This window comes from Asterias amurensis, chromosome 18, assembly GCF_032118995.1.
Source record: "Asterias amurensis chromosome 18, ASM3211899v1".
NCBI lineage: Eukaryota > Metazoa > Echinodermata > Asteroidea > Forcipulatida > Asteriidae > Asterias > Asterias amurensis.
Genome location: NC_092665.1, coordinates 5659064 through 5677826, shown reverse-complemented (window position 1 = coordinate 5677826; position 18763 = coordinate 5659064). Strand labels below are relative to the sequence as shown.

At 38.1% G+C, this 18763-nt stretch overlaps 2 pseudogenes; one reads left to right on the top strand and one right to left on the bottom strand.

Annotated features, from left to right (window-relative positions):
* LOC139950945 (alkaline phosphatase-like) overlaps nucleotides 1–18763 on the top strand; it is a 446069-nt pseudogene that overhangs the window by 69449 nt on the left and 357857 nt on the right.
* On the bottom strand, nucleotides 197–17460 carry LOC139950899 (alkaline phosphatase-like; annotated as a pseudogene).

Sequence of the window (18763 nt, the reverse complement as noted above, 5' to 3'; positions counted from 1 at the left end):
ACAGATTACAGATTTTAGTGATTGGTAACTGTAAATGTAATCATGCGATAAATATGTATTGGGGATTGATAAAAAGTGGTCAGACAGAAACAAAATCACACTACAATTGCACGCACGTTCATCTCCCCAGCTGATAGCCCTGTGGTGCCCGGAAGCTCAGTGGTGACCTTATCATCGTGAGACTTACACGGTCTATTGGAGGGAAATGGTTGATCACCCTGGGAGCCCCATGTGATCTTAACGTCACATGTGAAGTCATATTTACAAACTGGGGGGGGGGGGGGAACACACACACTAAGCCCACAATAACATCTGAGTATTATAAGTAACGCCCTCTGTTGGTCTAACAATTTTGCAGCCTTAGTTTTAACCACGGCTTTAATCTCCTATAATTAGGAAAGGCGAGGGTCAAAGGTTTCTGATTATACCATAATGTACGAACGACAAAACTGCAAGGAATACAAATCAGCGATACTTCGCGCTATGTAGAAATAAAAGGGACACAGATGACGTTTAAAAGTACGTTTACTTAACAAAATCATGTTTTTGTATAGCTTCATGGCTAAAATTAAGTTATCTGAATATTGACCATGAAAATATAGATTCTAAAGAAGTAGAAAGAAAACAAATTGTTACAAAAAAAGAATCTCTCCACAACGACCCCTTCCACATGTAACCGTTCATTGCGCGCTAATGCATTGCGCGAAATTTTACTCATTTTCACAGAGCGGGTGACTGGTCTCTGGCTACCACGGCGAACAAGTATATGGACAAGGCAAGGAAACACCAGGGCTACGTTAATATAAAGATCGCAGGTTCATAAATGTCCAAGTAATTTGTTATAGTGATTTGTTTCCATCAAACATTAAACTAAAATGTATCCAGCCAGTTTCTCATTTAGGCCTGGCGTTCTTTTCTTTTTTTATCTGTATGATTCAAAAGTGGTATTACTGAAAAAAGTCGGTCTGATTTTTAAAAGCGGTTGTAAAAAAAAAGTTAAAAGATGTTTTGGGTTGTTTGTTTTACTGTTTGCAAACACTATAATCTTGGCTGTCTTTGCTACAACTGGACAAAATACATTCATTAAATTTCTTTTTCAATCTATAAACTTCCGTACGAAAGAAAACAACATTAAAGCCAAAATGGAATTTGGTCCAGAAGAGGGCGCCCCATTGTGGCAGTTTAACCCGGAAGCATATCTGACCACGTGGGCAATGTAGTGCTGTTCATGGACCCCGTGAAAAAGATGCGACATTGGTCCATTGGCGTAAATAGTGACGTCTTCTCCACCATGAGTCTCTGCATCAATTGGGACAAGCGCTGGATGGTGGAAATCGGCAGCCTCTGCACAAACAAATAATAAAACAATGTTTATCACAATACAAGTAAAATAATTGTTTACACAAGTTAATGATTAACTTTATGAAATGGCAAAGGGGCACTTTCCCTTGGCAAAATCGTGGTTGCAAAAACTTCCCTGTAACTTTGCCAAGTTATATGTTTAAGATTTAAAATATTTCAAAAAGTCTGCATATACTCGGATTTAATTTTACTGAGTGGTGTACCTGAGTGGTATAAACCAATACTCAAAGTAATCAATTGAAGCTTTACCTGTGTTGGTATCCGTCAGATTCCGTCTCGAACCAGTACTTTTGAAGCTGTCTAACTCCTCAATTCCTCCAGGGCCGTTTGCATATGAGAGTGTTGTAAATGGCAAACCGTCATTCATCAGACCTTGACATTAATATGCAAAACCATTTTGTTGTAATTAGAATTTAAATATGAAAGGTTTGACGATGAATCACCATTCACTTATAGAAAACTGAGAAGCTTGCACAACTTGTTAACATTACTTACTGGTCAGAATTCAGTCTGCATTCGGGTAACTTAACGGAGTTTACTTTTTGTTTCAAAAAATAATAAAGCTGCAGTCTGTACAAACAGTTGGATTTATCGAGAGATATCGCCCTTTGAAAAAAAGGGGAAGTAAATAAATAATAATAGTTAGAAACAGTCTCTCTTTAAATTCATTGTATACTATTTTGCATACAAATGATATTTTGAAAGATATAGCTTTTAATTGTTCAAAGACACTGGCACTATTGGTAATTGCCAAAGACATAAAAATATCAAACGTCGAAGTTGCGAGATAATAATGAAAGAAAAACACCCTTGTCACACGAAGTTGTGTGCTTTTAGATGCTTGGTTTATATACATCAAACTCTAAGTCTGAGGTCTAGAAATCAAATTCAGGAAAAATTATTTCTTTCTCGAAAACTACGTTACTTCAGAGGGAGCCGTTTCTCACAATGTTTTACACTATCAACAGCTCTCCATTACTGGCTACCAAGTAAGGTTTTATGCTAATAATTATTTTGAGTAATTACCAATAACAATAGCATAACATAACAATTAATATTTATAAGGCGCAATTCCATCAAGATCATAGCGCACTAGAAAGAAACTAACTTGGAAAAAGGTGAGTCTTAAGGACTTTACGAAAAGCAGACAGAGTATTAGATTCCCTAATGGCAGTTGGGAGATTGTTCCAAATCATGGGCCCAGCCACACTGAAAGCCTTCTGACCTAAAACTTTGTTTGCTCGGGGAACATTCAAGCAATTGATCGAAGAAATCGTGGAGGAGTGTAATGTGACAGTTAAGTGATAATAATGAGGTGTAGTTTTGTTAAAGCATAAAAACGAGAAGAGCAATCTTAAAATGGATTTGTTCTCTAATTGGTAGCCAATGAAGTTCCCTAAGTGATGGGGTAATAATATGTTCTCTCAAGGGTGTGGAACATACTAAACGAGCTGCACTAGTTTGTAGTCTTTGAACTCTGTCCAATTCATATGACGTTGCACCAAATAAAAGGAGATTGCCATAGTCAATACGAGAGAGGACTAAAGCTCTGACAACATGATGGAGAGTATCCTTATCCAGGTACCGTTTGATTCTCCTTAAGTTACGTAATTGAAAATTTATTGATTGGCAGAGGCTAGAAACTTACTTGCTCAATGTAATATTATGAGAATCAAATTTTATTTATAAGTTGCTGACAGAATCAGTAGGGTATGGTGGCCCTGAAGGGACATCGCACATCGCAAATATCTTTGCAAATATTTGCGATGTCGCAAATATCTTTGCAAATATTTGCGATGTCGCAAATATCTTTGCAAATATTTGCGATGTCGCAAATATCTTTGCAAATGTCTTTGCAAATATTTGCGATGTCGCAAATATCATTGGAAATATCTTTGCAAATATTTGCGATGTCGCACATTTTATCGCATACCTTGTCGCATACTTTGTCGCATAGTTTGGATATTTGTGGCGAGAAATTTGTCAAGAGCCTAAAGGGCTTCATGACGTCAGATTTGTGATGATAAAACTTTTTCTTGCGGCAGCCATTAAAATCCTTGGTTACCGTTCTATAAAATTGACAAATCTGTCTCTTTTGAGGGCGTTTTACTATCAATAACAACAGTCTTCACCTGATATACCACCCATGAGAACGCGAACAATTTGCATCAATGATATTAAGGTAAGCTTTGATATAAAATGTAATTTTTTATGGTAATTTACTTCGCGTTAAAAATGACGGATACAAGTACGTGTGGCCGGTAACTTAGTGCTGCATCTAATTCGTTAAAATTGTCTTTTGGTTTTATTCTCAACATTTACTGATGAAGCCAAGCTACATTCGGGAATTTTTTGACAGGATAATATTTGTGAAAGTAGGGCTTGTCTTCTTAACTTGTTTATGGTTTTATTTTTCGTTGGCAGACATCAAATTCCTTGTCTGCTGATTAAAAACGAAAGTTGTTTATAAATATTTAAATATAATCCCCAGGCCGAGAGCTGGATAGTGATACATGTATTAGTTATAAATATTGCGGTTTCGTTTAAGCTGATTCGATTTTTTTTAAATAAACATTACATTGAACCCTGTTGTTACTTATGAATAATATTTCACGTTGTTCCCTTTTTTCAAGAAATGTTTTGTTGTAATGTAGGTCTACTTTATAAATAATAATATTTCATATTGTTTACTTCTGACTGATGTACCAGGTATTTAGTAATTAATTTGAGTTTTCTGAAGGGAAACACATTTCTTGGCAACTTAAAAAAGGTTACATGATTACATAAATTTGCATATTAGCCATGAATGAATGAATGATGATACATGCACACCTGCACCAACTTATCAAGCAGGGGCTATATGGGTTGGGTGTTGGGGTGGGGGGGGGGGGACTTTGCTAGATAGAAGAACACCCTTTGCTTGTGGAATAAGGATTCTAACATTTTTCTGTAGAAGAGGACTGGCATTCATCAACATTCTTACTTGTATCAACTTTCATTGTTTTATTTTATCATGTAGGCCTACAAGTACAATGTAGAGTTGGAAGAGTGACTTTGGTGTGAGGAAAACCACCAGGCCGAGGTTCAAGTCTAATACTAATAGGGGCAAAAGGATACTTGAACACCGCCCATATCTGTCAGGTACGTACGGTATGAATCACATAATTGGTTTTTACCCATATTATACACCGATGTGTGTTATATAAGCACTGTAAACTCAGTACTTACCCGAGTTCTGTGAAAACAAAAATCACAGGCAAATTACTCGGGTGGGATTCAAATCCACAACCTTTGCAATTCTAGAGCAATTTCATGCTAAACTAGACCACCGAGTTTGCCCAGTAGCTGAGGCAGTTTGAATCCTAAATTTTAGCAGCTGGAACTGCAAATGATATTAAAATTGCACTGGGTTACGAATATTCAGTTTGGTTTTTACTCTGGTAAGTGTGGAGTATATAGTGCTAACACCACATCGGTGTATATGGGTAAAAACCAAAATGAATACTATAAATATCAAGGCTGTGGCATTATTTACTCCGAAAAAGACGACGGTCTAAACCCACCCGTTAACACTGTGCGTAGTGTGTAATCACACCGCACGACCCACCCGTATACACCGTCACATTGCTGAACACTCGTCGTACGACTACTGTGCACAAGTCATCCGCACTCGTACCACTATTACCGCATGCAGAGGCCGTGTACGGGGGCGTCATGTCGTGCGATGTGGTTAAGTTTACGCAGTGTACAATGTATACGGGTGGGTTTTTACAGTGGCGTTTTTTCGGAGTGACAATTTGACTGCCGTAGCAAGGCTTAGCAAGGCTAACCCAACATCCTTTTGAGATGTTCCCGATAATCAGTGGTGATCTGGAGTTCGAGAGACTTCCAAGTCAATCCCCCCTTGAATGTTAACCTTTGTTTTTTATACATAGGGGGGGGGGGGTAAAAAAGAAAACTCTCTAAACCAACATTAAATCCCAAGAGCTAAAAAAATTTTTTGTTTAAATACATTGTACAATGATCACCCGAATGGTTTGATTAATGCTATAATTTTGCAATTTAAAATGTTGAGGGCTGCATTGATTATTTGGTCATACATGTACTCAAGCATTGATTCATTGATCATACTCGAGCATTGATTCATTGATCATACTCAAGCATTGATTCATTGATCATACTCAAGCATTGATTATTTGATCATACTCAAGCATTGATTATTTGATCATACTCAAGCATTGCTTATTTGATCATACTCAAGCATTGATTATTTGATCATACTCAAGCATTGATTATTTGATCATACTCAAACATTGATTATTTGATCATACTCAAGTATTTATTATTTGATCATACTCGAGCATTGATTATTTGATCCTACTCAAGCATTGACTATTTGATCATACTCATACGGTTGTATCTTCTTCTAAATTCAGTTACAAGGATCTGCAGAAAAGCGTCAATGTGAGAAGCGTAACATGTGCTATTACCAGTTCCGCATCAAAGCGAAAGACCTGTTAGTTCATTTCAGAACAATATAAGATGTCATCAGTAGGCCTGCTGGGCAACAAGTGAAGTTTACTACTCATCAAAAACATTGCAGTCACGATTTTGAAACTCGTTGCGACTATTTTAAACTCCTAAGATACATTGCGGCAAGTTGTTTGCCGCAGGCCCAATCAAGTAAAATTAATGTGCTAAAAGGATTGAAGTTGTTGGGAATAGTCAAGTGCGACACAATTGGAGACTTCCCAACGCTAGGTGGCAGCAGACTTACCGGGCAAACTTCTATTGTTTATGTAGTTATGAGCTTGCGCATAATTCTGAGAACAATGGCTTTGCCCGATAAGTCTGCTGCCACCTATCGTCCTAGAAAGTCTCCTGTTGGTTCACCAAGCAGTAGTCGTGACTGTTTTTGTAGTAGTCATGGTAGCACGTCCACTATCTGAGTAGTTGAAAAATGGTATTTGTAACTCGACAAGGCAATCAATAGTCTCCACTTCGACACTTGTCACACTAGTCGCTTAGACTTAGTCATCGGTAGAGGAAATATCACCTGTGATTCAGCAGAAGAAACTTCACCAGTGTCGACAAAGATATAAAGCTCAATTCTAAATGTAAAGTAACATAAAGCAAACTGGCCTGTCCTTATTTGCTAATTTTTGCTAGCAACTATTCTACAGCTGAAAAATACAGTAAGAAAAAGCTTGACAATTCCGAAATACTAACCTAACAGTTGACGAAATAATCATGTTTCTTTACTTTAAAGTGGAGATCATCATAGTTGCAATGAACTTCAAAATTGTTAAGTAACCTAACATTTTCCCAGCCTAATGGGAGAACACAAACAATTATTTATTAGCACCGTCTTTGTAATCTTAAAAAAAGTTATTTAAAAAATCAATTGCTGTAAATTGATACTTCTTTTGTTTAAAGGTAACTCAATTTATGATAAAATAAAGTTGTCATTGTAGTGCAGTATAGCTTGTATGCAGTTTTTACTTGATAGTCAGAGTATGTTGTTTTTATTCTAAAAGAATGTTCTAGTTTTTAACAACTTACCTTTCGAAATTTCCCTGCTTTCAGTTTCAATGCAATTTCAATTCCAGTTTCATAAAGCGACGTTTTCAGAACATTTTTGGTCCGTTTTGTTGTTGATGAAAACAACCATCATTTGTTGGCTGTCACTAAAATAAGTCATTTTTCAATCAAGTGAAGCTAAGAAGTGGGCTGCTTTAAGTATTACAAGTTATTGAGGTACTGTTACAATAATTAAACCATCAGAAAGCGAATATGCGTTTGTTACAATACAAAAGGTATGATTATGTGTTTTGTGGTGGTGTTATTTTTTTAATTTTTATTTTACAATCAATAAATAAATGCCTCACACACAAAAAGCAGACGACGTACGTTTGTCCTCGTGCATTATTATTTCCCCCATGATCCACCACGCCTGAAAATCCCAAGCCTGAAGCGTCAAGCCTGAGCCTTCGATTCGTAAACGCTCTATGTACACAGCAAGTTGTACTATGGTAAAGGCGCTTCGCCGCTCGCGGTTATGTTCTTTTTTTCGAGTGTTAAATTTTTGGGGCTGTGCGTGCTATCCGGTGTGCCGCGTGCGCCTTGACTAAAGGCTAGTGCAAGTTGTAATGGCATACAAAAAAAAACATGCGCGGACTGTATCCGACTATCCACCCGTGTGTACATGTTAATGGAATGAAGGCTGGAACCTAAACAACCCTTTAGGCTCTTGAAAAATTTCTCGCCACAAATATGCAAACTATGCGACAAAGTATGCGACAAGGTATGCGATAAAATGTGCGACATCGCAAATATCTGCAAAGATATTTGCAATGATATTTGCGACATCGCAAATATCTGCAAAAATATTTGCAATGATATTTGCGACATCGCAAATATTTGCAAAGATATTTGCAATGGCATTTGCGACATCGCAAATATTCGCAAAGATATTTGCAAAGATATTTGCGACATCGCAATTATCTGCAAAGATATTTGCGACATCGCAAATATTTGCAAAGATATCTGCGACATCGCAAATATTTGCAAAGATGTTTGCAAAGATATTTGCGACATCGCAAATATTTGCAAAGATATTTGCGATGTGCGATGTCCCTTCAGGGCCACCATAGTAGGGTCAATCGATGTATCAGTTTTATTTTCATTGAGCTTAAGCTTGTTAGAAGTCATAGTGTCCACTGCCTTTAAAGTTATATTTGTGGAAGAAACTTACCTCCTCTGCCGAGTATTGGACTACCACGATCAGCTGCTCCTCCTATAGATAGTACATGGCTATGGTCGGCAGTTACAATAAATAAAGTCTCCATTTCATTGGTCATTGACATCGCCTTGGCTACAGCCTTATCCATTGCAATGGTATCATGCAGGGCGTGGTAGGCTAACCCGTCATGATGCGCATGGTCAATTCGGCCACCTTGGTGTATCAATTCAAGATAGTATGATTTATTTGTGTTTAAATTATTGACATCTTATGATAAATCTGGTAGTGTGTCTTGTTCGTGAAGAATGTTCACGCTGTCACCATCTTGGTCATGTTCCCTGTTTCCATAATAGTAATGAATGCTAACATTCATTGCGCAAACATGGCACCAGCCTCAGTTTGGTTACAATGGAGTATAAAGTCAAGATGGCCACACCGTGATAAAGGTTTATAATCACGCTGTCACCATCTCGGTCATGTTCCCTGTTTCCGAAACAGTAATGAATGCTAACATTCATTGCGCAAACATGGCACCAGACTATTATTTTGTCCAGCCTCAGTTTTGTTACAATGAGTTTGAATGGAGTAAAATCAAGATGGCCACACCGTGATAAAGCAACATCATAGACGGAGTTTTTGTCAACCAAGATTCGAAAACTAGGAATACATAGATAACAAACGATGGCCCTAGTTTTTAAAAATGTTTGTTTACAACCAAATTACAAGTTTGCAGAAAAGTCTACTTTGGTGACAAAATCTAGTAGGTTGGTTGCATGTTTGCTATATTATTTGGCCGTCCATGCCAACCTGCGTGGTCTTGTTATCAACAATGAAAATACATACAATCTGTGACTGGACAATGGCATCAAAGATGCGGACAATGTAAATACTCCATATAACGAGGTTTCAGATTGTCAATGATTTTCTAAGCCTCAAATAAAAGAGGTAGGGCCTATAACGATAACCTCTTGTGAAACAGCAGCAATGACACAAAGGGCTCATGTAGTCTTGTTCAAGGTCTTTTACGCAAGCACCGGCTCGCTACTATGAATTCAAGAACTGAATAGTTACTATACTGCACGGTATATAACATTACTTAATACCGTGGGGTCGAAGCATGGTTTTTCGAGGTTGTTGTACCTCATACAACGAGGCTGCAACTAGACTCGGTATCAAGTACTGTTATGTACCGTGCGGTATAGTATATATTTTTCGAGGTTGTCGTACCTCATACAAGGCTAGGGCTCATGAAACCAATTAACCAACACTCTACAAAAACCAGAAACCTGTATGTTGTAATAATAACTTACCCTCAACCATAAGGAAGAACCCGTCTTTGTCCTTCTGAAGTATCTCGATGGCCTTTTCTACCATCTCAGACAATGAGGGCTCACCCCCTACGTCATTCATTCGGTTACCTTCAAATTGCATGTGACTGGGCTCAAACAAACCTGAAAGGTAAGCAAAGTTAATACCACTGTCAAATAAAAGTTTCTATATTAAATCGTCCTGGTTAGTTATAAAGTTCAAACTTAAGACGGACACGTAATATTGTTGTGATATAATAATAATAAAAACTGAGTGCAAACAAAGTAATGTAATGCTGTACAACCAATAATTTTGGTTTGCTTGAATATAAAACGTGTTAAAGACACTGGGGACCTTTGGTAACTGTCAAAGACCAGTCGTCACTTGGTATATCTCAACATATGCATAAAATATTACAAACCTGGAGCGCGTTTTGGCGACCCTAACCAGAAACATATTTGAGCTTTGGCTATTGGTCGAGCGTGTTCGGTTGAACCGCTGTTCCGACCAAACCGTAACCGACTTGTTGGCTCGATTAGGCTTGGTTTTAAGATGGCGGACTCTAAAAACTAACGGAAAACGTACTGAAATTCTTTTAAAAATGAAATACTTTGAAGCATAACAATTAAATAATGTTGATAAAATTACAAAGACTAAGTTCCATTCCTCGATAATAAAATGACGGCAATATATTTTGAGAGCATAAATTTTCAAGCGATGTACCTACGTCATGAACTTTTTCTGGTTACCGACCCGTTTTCGCGTAGCTCTCTGCATTTTTTTCTTCGGTCAGTGAATTTGACGTCAGCAACTTGTTTCTGGTCATGGTCGCCAAAACACTCCGCCCCTGTTAAAATTTGAGCTCAATTGGTCGTCGAACTTGCGAGATAATAATGAAAGAAAAAATACCCTTGTCACACGAAGTTGTGTGCTTGAATTCGAGATCAACGGCATCTAGCCTAAAGCCCAAGCCAAATAAGTGACACAACCTTCGATACCAAAATGAAACCCTCTACCAAACCAACATCCTAGACCTATTAACATGAACATTTAGCCCAAGATTTATGCGGCGCATAAAGGTTGTAGGCACAATCATGTTCCGAACGACAGACGATTGTTCGTACTTGTTCAAATTGGTACATAAAACAACAACTCACCTAAAAGGTTGTCAGTTTCAAGTGGATTGACGTCTTTAAATTGTTCCAAATTCCACACGTACTTGCTGTTTGTCTTGTCTTTACCTGCTTGCCATTCGTCTTAAACAAAACATAATATTGTAAAACAACTAGTGAAACAAATCCTTGCTTGATTGTTACAATTCGTAGTATATAGCAAGAGCATCATGTGACCGAAAGAAAATTAAATGCTGTGGAACTATAACAAACATCTATAAAGTCAAGGTTTGATCAAGTGAAACTGTTTTGATGAGAGATGCTTCTACAAGAACACAACATTTTAAAAGAACATAAACAGACAAGAATAATTATAAGATGAATAGATTCATTACCATTAAAGACACTGGACTATATTGGTAATTGTCAAAGACCAGTCTTCTCACTTGGTGTATATCAACATTGTGCATAAAATAACAAACCTATGCAAATTTGAGCTCAATTGGTCGGCGAAGTTGCGAGATAATAATGACAGAAAAAAACTCCCTTGTCACACGAATATGTGCGCTTTCAGATGCTTAATTTGGGGCCTTCAAAATCTAATTATGAGGTCTCGAAATCAAATTCGTGGAAAACTACTTCTTTCTCGAAAACTACGTTACTTCATAGGGAGCCGTTTCTCACAATGTTGTATACTATCAACCTCTCCCCATTACTCGTTACCAAGTAAGGTATGCTAATAATTATTTTGAGTAATAACCAATAGTGTCCACTGCATATAAATAAGTTCGTCTGGATTGTTGATGATCATGAAAAAAAAGATTCGTTTTTACAAATCCCAAATTATGTATGATGTTACTATAATTGACAAAGCTCCTAGCTTAGGAGTAAAACGTAACTACTAGTACTAAATGTTACGATCCAAAAAACTCCAAACTATCCGTGAATATAAATCACTCAAAAAGCCTGAATTTCCTCAGATGCAACAAAGAAATCAAACAAGGTGACACTGATGTATAAGAACACAGAAACAAAGCGATTTAATGATAAAACTATCAACCACTTCAGTTACCGATTCGGTTTAACAAATATACAATGATTGATTAAATCAAATGTACATTAACAAATGGTTCTTATACAAAATAAGTATCTTACGGGCTAATACGTCGACAGCAACAGAAGATACGGTGAGGAACACAAACACTGGCTTTAAACGATCAGCTCCAGGGGCGATAAATAAGTTCTTTGCCGATGTGACTATGAGCTATCACGGGGTAAACTCACTCCGATAAAATGTCCAGAAGAAGATGAAACAACAACGGGTACACAATCTGACACCCACCACAAAATATGGGGAAAAGGCCCCAAAATACCGAACTGTAGACTTAGTTCAAAAATGTCCTTTCCGGAATCTAAATACGCTCTTTAACTGCACTCGGTCAAACGCGAACTCTATCACAAGCTCCTTCAACGAGTTGTATCACAATCACAGAAGTCGTAGCTTCCACCAGTCTTGCGTAATGTGTCCTCTCGAAAATTTCTCACAGCCCGTATTTAAAGGATTTGTGTGTGGTTTTCTAGAAAGTACTACACTAGATTATTCTAGATCCTTCATAACAGATAAGCGCCGCCCACAGTAGGTCAACGGACTTACACAAATAAAATGATTGACAGCGTGTGCACATGCATTACGTAGGGTCTCATAACATAAATTATATGTAAAGTATACATCATACATAATTTTGGATTTGTAAAAACGAATCTTTTATTTTAGATTCATTACCACTTTATATTCAAGTACATTCCTCCTATCTTCTATAACTACGCACCATGCTGTCTCTATGGTAATGTCAGCGCCTTGCGGCTCATGGACAGTTATCGATTCACCATTATCGACTTACCAATATTGATTTACCATTGTCGTTTCAATATTATCTTTTCCCATTATCGATTCTCCATTACTGATTCACAGTTATCTTTTTACGACTATCGGTTCACCAATTATTGATCCACAAATATTATCGAATCACCATTATCGATTCACCAACATCGAATAGTGGTTATTGAATTACAAATATCGACTCACCAATATCGACTAATAATTATCGATCAACCAATTTTGATTCACCATTATCATTTCAGCATTATTGATTTCAGTAGCTCGGTTTCTATGGAATCTGGATGGGATCAGAAGCTGTTAAAGCAAAATGGTGCAATAGTCATCAATAATTGGGTTTAAGTTTGGTCAGGTTTACATACCGATGAGATTTCGTCCATCATTTCTAGATCCAGCTTTAGAAGAGTCTTCAGGATACTCTGGGTCGGCAGCTTCTCTCGGTAACATTTTCATCCTTCCCCCACCCATTATAACCTGGCATAGATTAATGAAGAATTAGTATAAAAATGACCGTACCATGAAGTTGGTGGTCGGCATGCAGCAATGACTAGCAGGTAGGGTATTCTAGGAAGCTGCTTCGGAAGTGCTGCTAGGAAGTTTGAAATAATGACATTTGCCAGCCTTTCATTATGTGAGCACGCTTTAAAAAAATGCTAAAAAATGATTAACTGTTTAAATTGATTAACTGTTTAAATTGATTAACTATCGAATGCTTCCAGCTACCTGTTTCATTGCCGGTCAGTTTGTTAGATACTCTGATTCAAAAACCAAAATAACCCATGATATTGGTGAGGGTATCGAATAATCAAATGGTACATTCAGAATAGTGAACGCAAACACTGGTTTGTGTCAGTGTTGCAGATTGTACCTGTGTATCCTGTCCGAGTGTTATGAGCTGCTGAGCGATGTCAATGCAACCGATGTCAGTTTCCTTCTGCGGTATATCAGAGTCACACTCCCAGTCTCGATGGGGCGAATGTGCGTAAAGTGTGGCAGGGGTAGCGTGTGTCACACGGGCAGTGCTGACGAATCCCGTTGCCTTGCCTTTAGAAAGCACACAAAGCAACGAAAACCTAAGTAAATAACTAGCATTTATTAGCTATTATATTCGATCGATACAATTTCAAGAACACAAGATTAAAATTAATACAAAACACTTGACAACAAATCAATGAAAGTAAATCATAATTATTATACACATATTGACTGGCAATGAGGTAATTGTACGTCTACCCCCGAGGGACTTTGAGTGACCAGAAGAGGGACCTATTTCCCGAGGCTGAAGGCCAAGGAAAATAGGCACCTCTTCTGGTCACTAACAGGCCCGAGGGGGGAATAGACGTACACTAGTACCGAATTGTGCCAGTCAATATTGTGTATTATTATACAGCTCGGTCTTAAATGTGAAATAAGAACAACACGTGGAAAAGAAAGGAAGTTTTGTAGTTGCTGTTCACGGTTCAAGTCAAGAGAGGGCGCTGTAACCGGGCACTATTTGTATCACTTCTGGGCACTATTTCCCCGGTCAGGTTCTTGCTTTTAAGAACCAGTGATTTCATTGGATAAACGTGCAGTGACGTAAGCATTCTGTTTCCGTGTTTTGATTGGTCCGAGGTGATGTTTGGCATTTGTACTAGCGGTCACCTGCATATGAATCTAGGTGACCGGGCACTATTTTCAAAGAACTAGTTCCCGCAAGACACATGCGCCCGATCACTAGACTAAGCTCATCCCACGAGACCGTGTTCAGCCAACCAGAATACAGAAAAGGCAAGAGGTGTGTTATAAAACATTATATGAATATGTTGACGTTCTTTTAAACTTACCAGACTTTTGAGCAGATATCATAACAGACTCCACATTAGCATTGAGACTAGATTTACAATCTCCTTTAATAGCAGAATCGTCTAGGCCTATCACTGCTGTCTTGGTTTTAACACCACTAAAATAAGCAGTAGCCGTACCAGCCGAGTCCGGTACTTGCCTATCGGTATTGTACGTCTAGAGGATGAAAGAGTGCAGGAAATATTCTCAGACTAAATGCTCCGTATGTTTGACCACGTGGGGCGCACTCAATATAGTGGGTGCGTTCGTTAGCTTCCCTGGGTCGACCCCGATCTGCCCCGGTACGTTCGAATAGCCGTTCGATTAGCTCTTGTCAGGGGTTCACCCGAGTGAGCACCACGGGGTCGACCCAGGGAAGCTTATCGGGCACACCCACTATTTGTATCATATCTGGGCACTGATTTCATTGGATAAACGTGCAGTGACGTAAGCATTCTGTTTCCTTGTTTTGATTGGTCCGAGGTGATTTTTGGCATTTGTACTAGCGGTCATCTGCATATGAATCTAGGTGAAAGGTGAAGATGGACAAGGATTGACCTACGCTAGAGGCCACTCTCTGGCGTTATCATTCACGAGCCTCGAAGTGTGACGTCAGATGTTCAGGCTATAGGGATATACTAGCCTGAACATCTGACGTCACACTTCGAGGCTCGTGAATAACGCCAAAGATTAACCTCTCGCCTCTAAGGTCAATCCCCGTCACCAATCCCCGTCAATCCCGTCCCACGATTCGTCCACTTGTTGCGCCGTTAATGTTGCTTTAGAGACGGGTTGTAATGGCTCCTTTAAAGGTTTTATTGTCCTTGGTTTATATGATTGTAATGTGGTGGCTGTGTTTTCCAGTCTTTAATAACTGGTTGGGGATGAATGAATAAACCCCGTGATACAAATATGTTTGATAGCGCCCTGATTCGGTCAAAAGTACGGCGCATTTCTGTTTGAATGTCCAAATCAAAGTACAGGGCTGCGTATTGGAGGTCGTACCAATAGATGTTTCAGTCATTGTCCAGTGATTATCCAATGTCCAATTCAACCGCCAAAAACTCACCCATGGCTGGCTTAAAGTCAGCGCCAAAATAATCTGCAGTAATTATGCAAAATGACATTCCCACAATATACCTGCATTGGTGCAAAATAATTCTCTTAAAAACGCCACAACCGGCAACTTTCCGCACAATAGTTAAACAATATTATTGTAGTCATAAATAACATTTTGTTATTACTTTACCGTGACATGACCTGGCTTGTTTCGATGCGGCACCATTATGAGAGTGTGGGCTTCGACGAGTGCAATTTGTTTGCATGAACATTCCACGATTACTAGTGAGTTACTCCTGCATTGCAGTTTAAAAAGTAGTAGTAAGGGCGTTTCATGTATATAAACCAGTGGGTGGATTTCACAAGAGCTAGGATTAGTCTTCTCTCGACTTAGGACGAGTTACTCGTCCTAACTTTGGACTACCCATACGTTTTTAATATCTCCTAGGACTAGTCCTAACTCTTTGTGAAATCGACCCCAGACCTGCTTTAAGTGGGGAGGTTTTTTAAACGGTGAAGATCTCCTGCAGTAGTTGTTTCAGTGTGTAGGTTCGAGACGTAATAATTATTGTTACCTTTGACAAAGCTACACTATGGAACTTATCTCATTCGAGGTCTGTTTCTTCCCCGTGATCTCTTTCCAGTTGCCCCTTGAGAATTCTCGCAGCCGTCACGGTTGTTAAACCCATCCCAACTCCGACGAAAAACACCACGTTCTTAGCTTTATTTGTGTTGAGTGTTTGCTCTCTGGTAATAGCTTTCTGCAAACTGTCGTAAGCCAGGTCATTCCAGTACTTCGCACCTACAATGATTGTATACAAACACTTTAAACACTACTCAAAGACAATCAGAATAGTTTCGTCTTCTTAGAACTCGAAGATCATTAGTGCAATTTGTTTGGGTTTCGTGATTTAGCTTTTGCATATTTTGAAACTCCTTGTAAGTAGGATAAATTGGTCAAGAGTACTCTTAAAAATTAATGATTGGCAAAGAAAAACTTTCAATTATTAAATAAAATATCCATTTATTGATTATGGGGGTATTCATTTTCATTATTGACCTTTTGATCACTATACGGATATCTATATTGGCCTATTAGTTATAAACCTTATTGTTATATTAAGACAGCGATACATGCATAGACATATACCGGGTATTTTGTTATGAGATTAAGGTGTGTTCTTTCTCGACCCTCATCTTCTGTGTTTTTCGATAAAAAAATAATCGTCTGTAATATTTGTTGTGTTCGTACGTCGTTAAACTATCAATAAAAGACAATGGAACAGGGCACATTGCGTCAGAAACTCGGGTTCTATTCACGTGATAACAACACGCAAAACAACAGAGCTCTCGTACAACCAGATCTCACGTGAAACAATGTGATCACTTAGTCTCCATACATTATCATATTCAACTTTGATCCGTTGAAAAGTCAAATGGGGCTCTACTCTATTCAAGCGAGAACCACTATATGCCTACTTATTTTGTGGTAGCACATTGCCTCCTGCAGTCAGCATATGTATCCAAATTAACCATCTTAAATCCAACATGTTGAAATCAAAGTAACAAAATCAGAAGTAATGAAACAGTGTTTACCGATCGTCACTGTTTGTATCCGACTGAGGTCATAGTCAGTTTGAATTACAGACTTCATAACTATAGAACAGCAATAACTTATCATTTCATTCATTCTTTGGCTTTTGAACCTTGGAAATAAATTATCGGTTCTTGAACTTTAATTTCATATTTCAAATGGCCATTAACTATATCATCAACTTCACATCTGTATTTTTTAATACCAATTAATCTACTCTGAAGTTTTACAAAAAATGTGACTCCTTCAAAGTATTGTGCCGAGGTTAACTCTGCATTTTACTAAAGTGGTGTACTATGTCGGTAAATTTTATACTTTGTTTTGCTGTAACGGTTTTTCAGCATAATTGTATGAGGAGTTGTAATAAGATTAGTTAAAAAAAAATCACCTCGAAAAAGTAATAGTTACGAAAGCCCTCCAGAAAAAAAAAAAAAAAAAAAAAAAAAAAAAAACGATATTTAAATCGTGATAACGGCTTGATTCGTCATAATGGATTCACCAACGCCTCCCCTCCCATCCCTACACCGACCCCTCCCCGCGTAAATAGCGGATGGCGTATCATCGCTACAAATCCTTAACGATTGAATGTGCATACAATCTAATTACATACACGTTTTGATGATTCCGTAATGATGGACTGTAAATTGTGATAACCGAATCAAAATATATTGGCGTTTTTTTTAGCACTATTCGAAATAGTTGATCCTCAATGTACACGTTCTTAGTAGGCCTCTCATTGACATGCATGGAGTATTTATTAAATTACTGTGCCCTCGACTTCTTCAATGCTATTTATTTATTCAACAATCTTCTCCTGCGTTTACAGATATTTGTTTGTTCATAACAATAAAACAATAGAAAAGGGGAGTGGTACGAGGTCTTAAGCGTTTGTATAAAATCAACAGTATCTTAGGCCCCGTTCCCACTGGACCCCGCGTTAGTTTGGCCGTAAACAAAAGACTAAGCCGAAGGCAGGCCGGGTCCTTCATCTACGACCACGACCCCGCCGGTTTGAAACGAATGTTCAAGACTATGACTTAGCACAATTTATTCTTACTAATATAGCAAAGCCATTTTTGGTTTACATGAATAGGCCCAAAACAATTGGAATGGACTTGTAAGTTCAAACTTGTGTTAAATAAATCCTGATCAAAGTTTGTATAAATCTCTCACAATATGCATTTGCAACTTGCAACTGAATGTAGCTGGGGGCAAATGTGTGTAAACACCTTTTGTAATATTGTCAAAGACCAGTGTTCACTCTTGCCGTATCTCAACTATGCATAAAATAACAAACCTGTGAAAATTAGAGCTCAATTGGTAGTCGAAGTTGCGAGATAATAATGAAAGAAAAACACTCTTGTAACACGAAGTTGTGTGCTTTCAGATGCTTGATTTCGAGACCCTCAAAATCTAATTTTCAGGTCTCGAAACCAAATTCGTGGAAAATTACTTCAGAGAAAGTCGTTTCTCACAGTCTGTCATACTGCCAACAGCTCCCCATTACTCGTTTTATGCTAATTTGAGTAATTAACCAATAGTGTACACTGCCTTTAAGCACATTTTGACGATTTTGAGATTTTCAATATATGAACGAGTCCTTGATGTCAAAGAAGTTGCCCAAAATGGGGACAGAATCTCCGGGGACAGATTTCCATGAAACACCGGCCCAAGGCGGAATCCTTCCATACGTGTTTTTTAAAACAATCAAAATGACTTCAATCTCATCCAAAAGTTCATTTGATTGTTTTTGATTTTTGTGGTTTGTATTGATTGTTTTTGCTCCATTGAATATTCTTGTTTCCCAAAAGCATTTGTGCGTTTCGGTGGTAGTAGACTCTGAGAAAACAAAGAATACAATTGAA